Source organism: Ranitomeya variabilis, chromosome 7, assembly GCF_051348905.1.
Source record: "Ranitomeya variabilis isolate aRanVar5 chromosome 7, aRanVar5.hap1, whole genome shotgun sequence".
NCBI lineage: Eukaryota > Metazoa > Chordata > Amphibia > Anura > Dendrobatidae > Ranitomeya > Ranitomeya variabilis.
The window spans coordinates 213,543,887-213,558,286 of NC_135238.1; the positions used below are offsets into that span (position 1 = coordinate 213,543,887).

Sequence of the window (14,400 nt, forward strand, 5' to 3'; positions counted from 1 at the left end):
ATAATAAACAACCATAAACAACCATATCCCTCACCTGTCAGACATGAAGATAATCCTCCGATGCCCATGTCCCCTTTTAAAAAAACAAAAATAATAAACAACTATATCCCTCACCTGTCTAACGTGAAGACAATCCATACTGCCCGACACCGTAATCCATCAGCAGCTTCAGTAACGAGCGGTGACGTCATAGAGGTTACCGCTGGTCACTGAAGCTGCCTTCTCACCGGCGCTCGCAACAGCTTATTGTGTCCTGGTTTTCAGCGTGAATGGTCGCATGATGCCACCGTTCATTTTGAAAATCAGATGTCACAGAGATGGATTACGGTGTGGGGCCATATGGATTATCTTGACGTCAGACAGGTGAGGGATTTGCAATGGGGGTGTCTTATAGATGTCTCTCCAGTACTAACCCCCAGGCTTAATGTGAGCTGACAATACAAAGCTGACATCAACTCCACAAATATTACCTCACTGCCACCACCACAGGACAAGTGGGAAGAGCGAGGCTAAGCGCCAGAGTTGGGACGTCTTATGGATGTGCCATTTCTGGGGCGGCTGAGGGTTGATGTTGGTAGCCTGTGGGAACAATATCTCTGGCCGTTCACAGGCTTTTAATATCAACCCAAAGCTGTTTGTTTAGCCTTTGCTGGTTAGTAAAAATAGGGAAGGACCCCCATGTCCTTTTTTTAGGTGGGTCCCTTTTTTATTAACCAGTGAAGGCTACGTAGACAGCTGTAAGCTGGTATTAATAGGCTGGGAACCTTTACGGATATTGGCTCCTCCCCAGAATAATAAGAGCCCCCAGCTGTCTGCTTTACTTCTGCTGGTTAGAAAAATTAAGTGGGACCCCATGCCGCTTTTTTTTTTTTTTTCATTTATTTATACACATAGTCCGTAGAAACACATTGACATGTATGTGGACACATAAATTTGAATGGGTCTACCTGTGTAAGTGTCTCCAGTACATGTGGAAACTGTTACCACAAATACTTTAGACGCTGACGTGTGCAGGGGGTCTAAGAGATGAGGATGCTGAACACAGGACTCCTTGTATTAATTAAGAATGACCTAAAAATATTTCACATAATAGGTTTAACATACTGGAGAGTCAGTAAGAAGCACGATCCCGCTGTTCCAAAATTCCTGTGACAATATGTGCTGTATTGTGTTCTAATGGGGTCACTAGTGGAAATGTTGAACTTAATGACTTGTAAGCTCTACCTAACTGTCTACACATTTAGGAATTAGGGTACCGTCACACAGTACCATTTTAATCGCTACGACGGCACGAACCGTGACGTCGCAGCGATCGTATGATTATCGCTCCAGCGTCGTAGACTGCGGTCACACGTTGCAATCACGGCGCTGGAGCGATGCCGAAGTCCCCGGTAACCAGGGTAAACATCGGGTAACTAAGCGCAGGGCCGCGCTTAGTAACCCGATGTTTACCGTGGTTACCAGCGTAAACGTAAAAAAACAAACAGTACATACTCACATTCCGGTGTCTGTCCCCGGCGTTCTGCTTCTCTCCACTGTGTAAGCGCCATAGCCGGAAAGCACAGCGGTGACGTCAGACGTCACCGCTGTGCTCGCTTTCTGGCCGGCAGGCGCTCACACAGTGGAGAGAAGCTGAGACGCCGGAGGACAGACACCGGAATGTGAGTATGTACTGTTTTTTTTTTTTTTACTTTTACGCTGGTAACCACGGTAAACATCGGGTTACTAAGCGCGGCCCTGCGCTTAGTTACCCAATGTTTACCCTGGTTACAAGCGAACACATCGCTGGATCGCTGTCACACACAACGATCCAGCGATGTCAGCGGGTGATCAAGCGACGAAAGAAAGTTCCATACGATCTGCTACGACGTACGATTCTCAGCAGGGTCCCTGATCGCTGCTGCGTGTCAGACACTGCGATATCGTAACGATATCGCTAGAACGTCACGAATCGTACCGTCGTAGCGATCAAAATGGTACTGTGTGACAGTACCCTTAAAGAGATACACTAACCCTAATTACATTTTATAGATAAGATTATTCTTTAGTTTGTTAGTAAACCCAGCATGAACATTTGAAGAATAAAGCCTGCAGGGTGCGCTCATGCTGCTATTATATGGCTATTACAAGGATTTTAACCCCATCACCCTTGTGCGATTTTCCATTTTTGTTTTTTCCTCCCTATTTTCCAAGAGCCATAACTTTTTTATTTTTCTGTTCACATAGCCATATGAGGGCTTGTTTTCTGTGGGACAAGTTGAACTTTTGAGTGACACCATTCCTTTTACCATATTACTGGAAAATGGGAAAAAAATCCAAGTGCGTTGAAATTTAAAAAAAAAGTGCAATTCCACAATTGTTTTTTGAGTATTTACTATGTTCACTATATGGTAAAACTGACCTGAGAATATGATTCTCCAGGTCATTATGAGTGTGCAGATACCAAACATGCACAGGTTTTTTTTTAAGAGGTGAAAAAAATTCTAAAAAAAGGTGTGAAAAAGTAATTTTGTGTTTGTCGCCATATTTCAAGTCCCTTAATGTTTTAATTTTGGGGGATATTGGGCTGTGTGAGGGCTTATTTTTTGCGCCCTGAGCTGATTTTTACTGATACCATTTTGGGGCAGATGCGAGTTTTAATCTTCTCTTATTGGATGTTATTGCAATGTTGTGGCGGCCAAAATAACGTAATTCATGCGGTTTGATTTTTTTTCTTGTTATGCAGTTTTGAACGGCTGGACTTTTAAAAATGCAGTGATACTAAATATGCATATTTTTTATTGCTTTTAAATGTTTTAATGCTATTATCAGTGCAGCTCCTGCTGTAGAGACTTGGGACCCCAAGGTTGTGGGGCCCTGTGCAATTGCCCATTTTCTTACTCCCCAACACTGGCTCTGCCCCCTAAGTAAGAAGCTACAGTGGTCCAAAATGTCTTGTGGTGAAGTATTAAGATTTCCCTTCACTGGAACTAAGGTACCTATTGCAACCACTGAAAACAAGCACATAGCATTATTTCTTCTCCACCAAACTGTACAGTGGGCACAATGCAGTCAGGCGGATAACGGCCTCCTGGCATTCACCAAACCCAGAGTCCTCCATCAGACGCCAGACAGAGAAGTGTGATCCATCACTGCACAAGACAGGTTTCCTCCGGAGTAGAGATGGGCGGACACCTGGATGTTCGGGTCCAGTCAGTTCGGCCGAACAATTACAAAAAGTTGAGGTTCGGGTACCAAAACAGTACTCGAACCCGGACCCAATTCATTTGAATGGGGGCTCAAATGTCCAGTGTTTACCACGCTGTCATGTGCATGACAGCACGGCAAACACTGCTTCTTACCGATCGGCGGTAAAATCATTATCGTTAGACAGATGCGGTTCCCACGCTGTCAAAAGACAGGGTGAGGCCGCAGGTATACTCTCCTAATGCCTAATTCCACTGAATCCCTCATCTCCTGTAATAAAATAAAAAACAACAATATCCCTCACCTGTCCATCGTTCTGTCCCACGTTGTAACCCATGTCTAGGGATAAATCGTTTTCAACCTGGACAGTGCCAAGATGTGACCGTCCAGGCTGAGAACCACTGGTGAATGAGTTGCTGCGAGCGCAGCATCAGTGACAGGCAGTGACGTCATCGAAGTTACTGCTGGTCACTGAGGATGCATTCGCAGCTGGACTGAACTGCGGTGACCTTGATAAGATCCACAGAAGTGTGTTCACCGCAGTTCACTGGGTGAATTTCACTGTGGTGAATTTGAACTGTGGTGAACTTGCCTCTTTACTGTGATACTTTCTCACAGTGCTAGCGGGGATCTCACCGAGGTCACCGCAGTTGAGCAGCTTCAGTGACCAGAGGTGACCACGAGGACATGACTGCTGGTCACTGATGCTGCACTCGCAGCAGCTCATTCCCCAGTGGTTCTCATTATGGACAGACACATCTTGACACCGTCCAGGTTGAAAACTGTTTATCCCCCAGACATGGATTAGTTTGTGGGACAGAATGACTGATAGTTGAGGTATATTGTTGTTTTTTATTTTTGTTTTATTACAGGAGACGAGAGATTCAGTGGAATGGGCGTTAGGTGAGCACAACTGTGCATTTTATTTTTAAACAAAAAAATTAAAGTGTTTTGTTTTATTTCAAATGAAAGACTTTATTCTGGCTGTGTCTTTATCTACTATAAAACTATAGAGCAGCATCAGCTGACACCAGTGACCAGAGGTAAACTTTGTACCTCCGATCACAACTGTGGGCTTACGCTGTCATTTGACAGCGTGGGAACTGTGGCTGTCTAACCGGCAGTAATGATTTTACTGCTGATCAGAAGCGGTGTTTGCCATTCTGTCATGCATATGACAGCATGACAAACACCTGGTGTTCGGGGGGCCGAACCCAAACAGTAACACGGACATCCTGGTGAAGTCTATGTTCGATGTCCATGCCCAAACAGTAGGTGTTCGGTACGGACGCCAAACTTTACGGTTCGGGTTCGCCCATCTCTACTCCAGTGTCCAGTGGTCACGGCTTTACACCACTCCATCTGATGCTCAGCATTGTGCTTGGTAATGTAAGGTTGCATGCAGATGCTCAGCCATGAAGCTCCTTGTGGGGGAGCAGTGTTTGTGCTGATATTAATAACAAAAGAGGTTTGGACTCTGCAGTTATGAGTTGGAAATTTTTCTCCCCTCTGCTCCTCAGCACTTGGTGACCTCATTTTGAAACGTTATAAGGTCACCACTTTGTGGCTGAGTTGCTGCGATTTCTTCCACTTCTCAATAATACAAGTAAGGCCAATCGGTACCGGAATTATCCGTGTCCGTGTGCCCCTATGTTTCTGGTGTACATCAGTGTGGCACACGTGCGGCACACGTGTGCCGCCCGTGTGCCCACTGGGTACCACACGCACCGTGCTGGGTACCACACGTACCAGCATCTGGTGCTGAATCCGCGATTCATATCTTCCCTGCAGCAGCGTTTGCTGCATAGAAGATATAAATAATAGTGTTTAAAAGAAAGATCTATCTGTCCCCCGCCCTCCCACCCCATGTGCGCCCCTCCGCTGTTCTGAAAATACTCACCCGCCTCCCTCGTTGGCTGTCGCTGCTTCCTGTCCTGGCCGCGCCTTCTACTGTATGCGGTCATGTGGGGCCGCTCATTTACAGTCATGAATAGGCGGCTCCACCCCTATGGGAGGTGGAGCCACATATTCATGACTCTAATCGGCGGCCCCACGTGACCGCATACAGTAGAAGGTGCGGCCAGGACAGGACACTGCGAGGGAGGCGGGTGAGTATTTTCAGAACAGCGGGTGTTGTGAATTCTGTTTTTGGGCTCCCTCTGGTGGCTACTGGTGGTACTGGTTGACTTTTGTCTTGTGTTTCCAGTGCACCTGTTTTCATCAGGAAATTGGGAGTTTCCTATTTAGTTTGGCTTCTCAGTCACTTGGGCTCATTTTTGTCTGATTATTGTGATGTGTTTGAGGAGCCTAAACTTAGTTCTCTCCCCCCTCACAGGGATTGCGATTGTGCTATAGACTTGATTCCGGGCAGCAAGTTTCCCAAGGGTCGTTTGTTCAATCTATCTGTGCCTGAGCATGCTGCTATGCGGGAGTATATTAAGGAGTCCTTGGAAAAGGGACATATCCGTCCATCCTCATCCCCTTTAGGAGCAGGGTTTTTTTTCGTGGGTAAAAAAGATGGCTCCCTGAGGCCCTGTATTGATTATCGCCTGTTGAATAAGATTACAGTCAAATACCAGTATCCATTGCCACTATTGACTGATTTATTTGCTCGTATTAAAGGGGCAAAGTGGTTCTCTAAGGTTGATCTTCGGGGTGCGTATAATTTGGTGCGGATTAAGCAGAGAGATGAGTGGAAAACTGCATTTAATACGCCCGAGGGCCATTTTGAGTATTTGGTAATGCCTTTTGGTCTTTCTAAAGCTCCTTCAGTCTTTCAGTCCTTTATGCACGATATTTTCCGTAAATACCTGGATAAATTTATGATTGTGTATTTGGATGATATTTTGATTTTTTCGAATGACTGGGAGTCGCATGTTCAACAGGTTAGGAAGGTTTTTCAGGTTTTGCGGTCCAATTCTCTGTTTGTAAAGGGTTCAAAGTGTATCTTTGGGGTTCAGAAGATCTCCTTTTTGGGGTATATTTTTTCCCCTTCTTCTGTGGAGATGGATCCTGTCAAGGTTCGGGCTATTTGTGATTGGATGCAGCCTACTTCCCTGAAGAGTCTTCAGAAGTTCTTGGGCTTTGCTAATTTCTATCGTCGATTTATAACTGGGTTTTGAAGTGTTGCTAAACCTCTGACTGATTTGACTAAGAAGGGTGCTGATGTTGCCAATTGGTCCTCTGCGGCTGTGGAGGCCTTTCGGGAGCTTAAGCGCCGCTTTTCTTCTGCCCCTGTGTTGCGCCAGCCTGATGTTTCGCTCCCTTTTCAGGTTGAGGTTGATGCTTCCGAGATTGGAGCGGGGGCGGTTTTGTCGCAGAAAAGTCCCGATTGCTCAGTGATGAGACCATGTGCATTCTTCTCTCGAAAATTTTCGCCTGCCGAGCGAAATTATGATGTCGGTAATCGGGAGCTCTTGGCTATGAAGTGGGCATTTGAGGAGTGGCGTCATTGGCTTGAGGGTGCTAGACATCAGGTGGTCGTCTTGACTGATCACAAGAATCTGATTTACCTTGAGTCTGCCAGGCGTCTGAATCCTAGACAGGCGCGCTGGTCATTGTTTTTCTCTCGGTTTAATTTTGTGGTTTCATACTTGCCGGGCTCGAAAAATGTGAAGGCAGATGCTCTTTCTAGGAGTTTTGAGCCTGACTCCTCTGGTGATTCGGAGCCTACGGGTATCCTTAAGGATGGAGTGATTGTGTCTGCTGTCTCCCCAGACTTGCGACGTGTTTTGCAGGAGTTTCAGACTGATAGGCCTGATCGTTGTCCGTCTGGGAGATTGTTTGTTCCAGATGAGTGGACCAGTATAGTCATCTCAGAGGTTCATTCTTCTGTGTTGGCGGGCCACCCTGGAATTTTTGGTACCAGAGATTTGGTGGCCAAGTCCTTCTGGTGGCCTTCCCTGTCTCGGGATGTGCGTACCTTTGTACAGTCTTGTGATGTTTGCGCTCGGGCCAAGCCTTGCTGTTCTCGGGCTAGTGGATTGTTGTTGTCCCTGCCTATTCCGAAGAGGCCGTGGACGCACATCTCTATGGACTTTATCTCGGATCTCCCGGTTTCTCAGAAAATGTCCGTCATTTGGGTGGTGTGTGACCGTTTTTCTAAGATGGTTCATTTGGTACCCTTGCCCAAATTGCCTTCTTCATTGGAGTTGGTTCCTTTATTTTTTCAGAATGTGGTTTGCTTACATGGTATCCCGGAAAACATCGTGTCTGATAGAGGATCTCAATTTGTGTCTAGGTTCTGGCGAGCGTTCTGTGCCAGGATGGGCATTGATTTGTCTTTTTCATCTGCGTTCCATCCTCAGACTAATGGCCAGACGGAGCGAACTAATCAGACTTTGGAGACTTATTTGAGGTGTTTTGTGTCTGCTGATCAGGATGATTGGGTCACCTTTTTGCCGTTGGCAGAGTTTGCCCTCAATAATCGGGCCAGTTCTGCTACTCTGGTTTCTCCTTTCTTTTGCAATTCTGGGTTTCACCCTCGTTTTTCATCTGGTCAGGTGGAATCTTCGGATTGTCCTGGAGTGGATTCTGTGGTGGATAGACTGCACCGGATTTGGAGTCATGTGGTGGACAATTTGAAGTTGTCTCAGGAGAAGACTCAGCAGTTTGCTAATCGTCGTCGTCGTGTGGGTCATCGTCTCCGTGTTGGAGACTTGGTGTGGTTGTCTTCTCGTTTTGTCCCTATGAAGGTCTCTTCTCCTAAGTTCAAACCTCGGTTCATAGGTCCTTATAAGATTTTGGAGATTCTTAATCCTGTATCTTTTCGTTTGGACCTTCCAGCATCTTTCACCATTCATAATGTCTTCCATAGGTCGTTGTTGCGGAGGTACGTTGTACCGGTTGTTCCTTCTGTTGAGCCTCCTGCTCCTGTGCTGGTGGAGGGTGAATTGGAGTATGTTGTGGAGAAGATTTTGGACTCTCGCATTTCCAGATGGAGACTTCAATATCTGGTTAAATGGAAGGGATACGGTCAGGAGGATAATTCTTGGGTGACTGCCTCTGATGTTCATGCCTCTGATTTGGTTCGCGCCTTTCATAGGGCGCATCCAGATCGCCCTGGTGGTTCTCATGAGGGTTCGGTGCCCCCTCCTTAAGGGGGGGGGGGTACTGTTGTGAATTCTGTTTTTGGGCTCCCTCTGGTGGCTACTGGTGGTACTGGTTGACTTTTGTCTTGTGTTTCCAGTGCACCTGTTTTCATCAGGAAATTGGGAGTTTCCTATTTAGTTTGGCTTCTCAGTCACTCTAGCGCCGGCAATCAATGTTACCAGAGCACCTCTGTTGCTTGCTACCTGCTCCAAGTCTGCAATTCAGCTAAGTTGAATTTTTTGGCATTTTTTGTGTTTGTTTTGTCCAGCATGCATTTGTATTTCTCGTGCTGCTGGAAGCTCTAGTGATCTGAAATTACTACTCCGGTGTCATGAGTTGATAACGGAGTCAAGGTAGTTTCAGGATGGCTCCTTAGGGTTTTGAGGTAACCGCGAAGTCCTCTTTTGTATTTTCATCTATCTAGTCAGAGGGCCTCACTTTGCTGAATCTATATTCATACTGCGTTTGTGTTTTCCTCTTGCCTAACCGTTATTATATGTGGGGGGCTACTATAACTTTTGGGGTTTCCCTGGAGGCAAGCCAGGTCTGTGTGTTCCTCTTCTAGGGGCAGCTAGATCTCCGGCTGGCGCGAGGTGTCTAGGGATAAAACATAGGCACACCCCCTGGCTGCTTTTATTTGCGTGTTAGGTTCAGCATCGCGGTTACCTGAGATACCATCTTCCTAGAGCTAGTCCGTTTTTGCCCGTGTCCCTGCCATTGGGAATCATGACAAGCGGGGGGGCGCACAGGGGGGGGTGGGAGGGCGGCAGACAGATAGATCTTTCTTTTAAACACTATTATTCATATCTTCTATGCAGCAAACGCTGCTGCAGGGAAGATATGAATGGCGGCTTCAGCACCATGTGGGGGGGACAGCGCTTACTGTAGCGCTGTCTCCTGCACGGCACAGGGACTGCACACGGAGAACGTCCGTGTGAGGTAGATGTTTTACACGGACCAATTGACTTTAATGGGTCCGTGTAATACGTGCGCTCCCACGAACACTGACATGTCTCCGTGTTTGGCACACGGAGACACGGTCCGCAAAAAAATCAATGACATCTGCACAGATGCATTGATTTTAATGGGTCTACGTGTGTCAGTGTCTCCGGTACGTGAGGAAACTGTCACCTCACGTACCGGAGCCACTGACGTGTGAAACCGGCCTAATGGGGAAGATTTAGGATGGAAGAAATGTCATGAACACTGGTGGCTCCTATTACAGGACCGCACTGGTATCAGTGAGCGCTTTACCATCAGCTATTCTCACAAATATTAATAAAGGTGGATAGCATTATGTTATACACTGGGGGCAACGGGACATAATGAAAAATCTGAATTCCATGAATTCAGACCATGGGTCCCAATATTTTTGGTATACATGGACATGGTCATTGATAAGGAAGCTCACAAGGCATGAGCCCCAAGTGCTTGATACCATGGAGTTGGGAGCACACATTACAGTATATTTAAATACAGGGCTAAGACTATAAACTTATTTTTTTCATCTCATATGATGAAAAACCTACCTCTCTGGGGATTTTAATATTATTATTATGCTTTTGATTATATAGCACTATCTTATTCTGCAACGCTTTACAGACATAGTCATAGCTGTCCCCAATGGGGCTCACAATCTAGATTCCCTATCAGTATGTCTTTGGAGTGTGAGAGTAAACTGGAAAACCCGGAGGAAACCCATGCAATCACGGGGAAAATATACAAACTCCTTGCAGATTTTGTCCGTTGTGGGATTTGAATCCAGGACCCCAGCGCTGTGTAAGGATACAGCAGGCACGTACGATGCAGTAACGGAATGTAGTCAGAGTAAGGGTTATCAGGGGATTTAATTCTACAGTGGATACTCCACGCAGGGAGAAGTAGAGGGAAATTTTCTGAATACAAATTACTGCAACTTGGAACACGGTAGTAAAACAAGTAACAGAGACAATAAGTTCAGAGGAAATAGACTTATCAATTCGACGCAGTCCTCAGTGTATTCCCCGGGTGCAAACGGTGGCGCCAAGGCAATGGCGCTGTGGAAATTCAGCATTGTCCTGGAGAGGATGGCGTCTTGGGTCCTGTTGTGGGCTATGTTTCCTTGTGGTCCTGATGCTGGCTTTGGGTCCGGAAGGAGAAGGAATACACAAGGCAATGTGCAAAAGGAAAAAAAAAGAGCATGAACCGTACATCCCAAAATCATACGTTGATCTAAAGCCGCTAGGCAAAAATTTAAATACTGAACATGAGGTTTTCAGTTTAACATTCTGATCAGACTGTATGAAGCCCACTGCCCCTTCACGGCAAACCTCGTAGTGGGTCCTAACGCCCTAACGAAGCGGAGCCATGCGGCGACCACCGCCGCAGCGGCCATGCACCAGCAGGGCGGACGGCCTGTTGCCCCACAGCACCCATGCTGCGAGACTGAGCCCCCAAGACTCCAGACCGCGCTGCCCCACCAGCACAAAGCCACAGCAACAATGGCCGCCACACAGCACCAGCACCAAAATGAAAAGGAGTATTTAAACTCACCTTCCTCCAGCTCTTCAGTGAGAGCCAAAATGGGCTAGACCCCTTACTTTGCAGTCTCCTGCTAATTAAAATCACCTGAGCCAAATGGGAGGAGTGCTGGTCCAAAAAAAGAGACAAGTACATGCTATGTGCAAAAGGAAAAAAAAGAGCATGAACCGCACATCCCAAAATCATACGTTGATCTAAAGCCGCTAGGCAAAAATTTAAATACTGAACATGAGGTTTTCAGTTTAACATTCTGATCAGACAGTATGAAGCCCACTGCCCCTTCACGGCAAACCTCGTAGTGGGTCCTAACGCCCTAACGGAGCGGAGCCGTGCGGCGACCACCGCCGCAGCGGCCATGCACCAGCAGGGCGGACGGCCTGTTGCCCCACAGCACCCATGCTGCGAGACTGAGCCCCCAAGACTCCAGACACAAGGCAATGTCTCTGTCCTGCACGGCGGTTTCCCCTATATGGGGTCTGTTTAGAAGCTTAACAGGATAAAGTTCACAATAGGTGGTACGACTCTCCGGTCCGCGTGGGTGCAAGGTTATGTCCCATACACTGACCCTTTGTCTCACTGTCAGCGATGTCAACAGTGTCAGCGATATCGGTACGTGGCTCTGACGACAGTCTCCGTTTATTGCCCTCTGGCCTTCAAGTCTTAGGCCTGCTCTCTCAAGATACTCTGCGTTAGGAGCACCTACACTGACCTCCTGCGCATCTGCACGTACCCGCCGTAACTGTCAGATTAGGCCTCTTTCACACTTCTGTCTTTCAGCTCCTGTCATAATCCGTCGTTTTTTGAGAATGCAGGATCCTGCATTTTCCCATAGACTTGTATTAGCGACGGATTATGATGGATGGCCATCCGTTTAATCCGTCGTGCACTGGATCCTGTGTAAATAAAGGTCCGCCGGGCAGAGAAAACGTTCAGAGGAAAGTTTTTTCTGCACGTCGGAAAATCGGTCAGGATACGTCGCCTGTTGTTGGCTATAATGGAAGCCTATGGGCGCAGGATGCGTCGCTGACTGTGAAAAGCAGGAATCCAGCGACGGGTCCTTCCTTTTCAAACTGAGCATGCGTAGAAGAATTTCCCATCAGGGAAATTCTCTCTCTGTCTCTTTCTCTTTTTACTATTGATGTTGCCTATGCAGCATCAATAGTAACAAGATAGAATGTTAAAAATAAATTAAAAAAATAAAAAATCGCAGTATTCTCACCTACCGACGTCCGGCGCAGCGTCACCGATGCTCCCGGCAGCTAGCGTTCCTAGTAATACATTGCGAAATCTCGCGAGAAGTCGCGGTCTCGCGAGACCGCGACTTCTCGCGAGATTTTGCAATGTATTACTAGGAACACTAGCTGCCGGGAGCATCGCTGCGTGGGACGCCGGTAGGTGAGAATACTGCGATTTTTAATTTTTTTTAACCTGGTTTGTGTTGTGTATGCGTTTTCGCAGCGGAAAACCGCTGTGAAGACACATACACAACAGGTGCACATAGGCTCGATGGGTCCGTCAGAAAGACCGACCCAGTGCACACGTTTTCCACAATCTGCACAGGATCCGTCATTTCAACGTCTTGACGGATCCTGTGCAGATTTGGAAGACGGAAGTGTGAAAGTTGCCTTAGGCTTCTTTCACACTTCAGTTGTTTGGCGTCAGTCAGCTCCGACATAGTGACGGATCGACGGATCCGTCACAATTGTTGAGAAAACGGTTCTAACGGATCCGTTTTTTTGACGGATCCGTTACTTGGGGATTGTCTGGGAAAAGTATCTACTTTTTGGAGCATGCGCAATTGAAAAAGCGGATTGGGGTGACGGATCTGCCGAAATGACGGTCGCGACGGATCCGTTGCGAACCTCCATTTCGGCGCAGACAAAAAACGTTACAATGTCCGTCAATGTCTAGATGACGTCCGCCAAATCTCGACGGATCCGTCGCATGGCGGATGGAACGGACGACCATCCACCACAATCCGTCTCTAATGCATGTCTATGGGAAAATAGAGGATCCGCCAAAAAAAATGGCGGATCCGCTATTTGACGAAAATGGCGGTTTCAAACTGACGCCAAAAGACTGAAGTGTGAAAGAGGCCTAACTCGCACGCTGCAATTCCTTCAGCTTAGCCATGCCCCCTTTTCTCAACTGCGGGGAACAGTCCAGGACGTTAAGCTTTCCCCCCTGCAACATAGGTGACAGCCCCAACGGTTCCGGTCCCATCACAGAGGAAGCACGCCTAGCTGGGTTCTTCTCCTTACAGCTGCAAGGCTGCGGTGCTAACCACTGAGCCACCTTGCTGCCCTACATGAGTGAGATTTATCCCAATTCATGCAATGGAAAATTGAATGAGTGACCTACGGCTACTCATCAGATATCAGGTCAAATATTTCTAAGGCTTTTTTTGGGGAGTTTTATCTTTTTTTTTTAATCCTAGGCAAAAGATTTGATTTAATGACCTAAAAGCTCATGGAGGAGTGGCCGGTTGGCACCTACTTGGTATCCAACAACCAGCAAATGAGCAATCTGATTAGTTGCTATGAGTATCTCCTTTTTCCTTTTGCCCAAATCTTTGAGTCCCCCAATGTAGTACATAATGCCTGAAAGCGTCTCACAGTGAAAGAGATGGCAGCCTACAAGCATCTCACTTTGCTTAAGATATAAAAGAAAACTGACAATCCTTTTTTCTTAGCATTTGCATGTGGTGCTATGAAGAGGTTTTGCTTAAAGACTATTCCCTTGCACAGCCCTTTATATAGATATGCATACAGATGGTTTTTCTCTAGATATAACATGCCTTTGCACAGTTGTATAAAAATAACCCGGTGTGACATATGATGGTGGATTATTTCCCCCTCCACTACATATTCTTCTTCCAAATCCTTCCCAAGTGCTTTAACCAGATTCCCTTCCGTCATCGAAAGCAATGTATCTAGTCACTATAGTCTTAGAGGAAATAATAATGGAAATGAATGCCTTTTTTTATCTCCATGGTTCTGTAGGCGGCCACATCCAATTAATTGCTTCTTCTCATTCCGTCGCATGTTCTCCTCCAACTACAGATGCTATTGACTGTTTATGCCTAATTGTAAGTAATGTTGATTTTAATTAGACATATGCCGTCAGAGCCATACCTATGTAGGAAAAGTTCTCTCTTCTAAGTATCATTATCTGTTAATTATGTAAGGCCAGCATCTGGATTACTAACAATATGAATCTATATGAATTCCTTTGTTGCTATATGTCACGGGGATTAGAAGACATGGAGGGCATGAGCCCTTACGCCATTTTGACACCGCGGTTTACCAGTTAATTACTATAAATTAGCTGGGTGATACAACTCTCTATTATATGGATTGAAATACTTTATTGAACTCATTAAATCGATAATAAATCATTTTTAGAGGACGGGATAATGGTTTGTTGCTGTCCAAGTGACCCTTAGACCAATGTGGTGGGGATTTATTAAAATAGCTTATTTTGCTTGATGGACAGCCTTTTATTTATTTTTTTCTTTCTGCGTAAACTATTGTTTTTTAATTGCATTTTCTATACTTTTTCATTTTTATTCTTTAAGTTTATTAAGTTTGTGACATTAGGTCG

At 46.2% G+C, this 14,400-nt stretch overlaps 1 long non-coding RNA gene across 2 annotated transcripts in view; it reads left to right on the forward strand.

The window, feature by feature from the left end:
* Positions 1–251: 251 nt before the first annotated feature.
* The window catches only part of LOC143785991 (uncharacterized), a 31,795-nt gene continuing 17,646 nt past the window's right edge, over positions 252–14,400 (forward strand). For both annotated transcript variants that reach the window (XR_013218189.1, XR_013218190.1), the window contains exons 1-2: positions 252–363; positions 13,800–13,885. This is a non-coding gene — a long non-coding RNA (uncharacterized LOC143785991). The remainder of the gene's footprint in view (positions 364–13,799; positions 13,886–14,400) is intronic.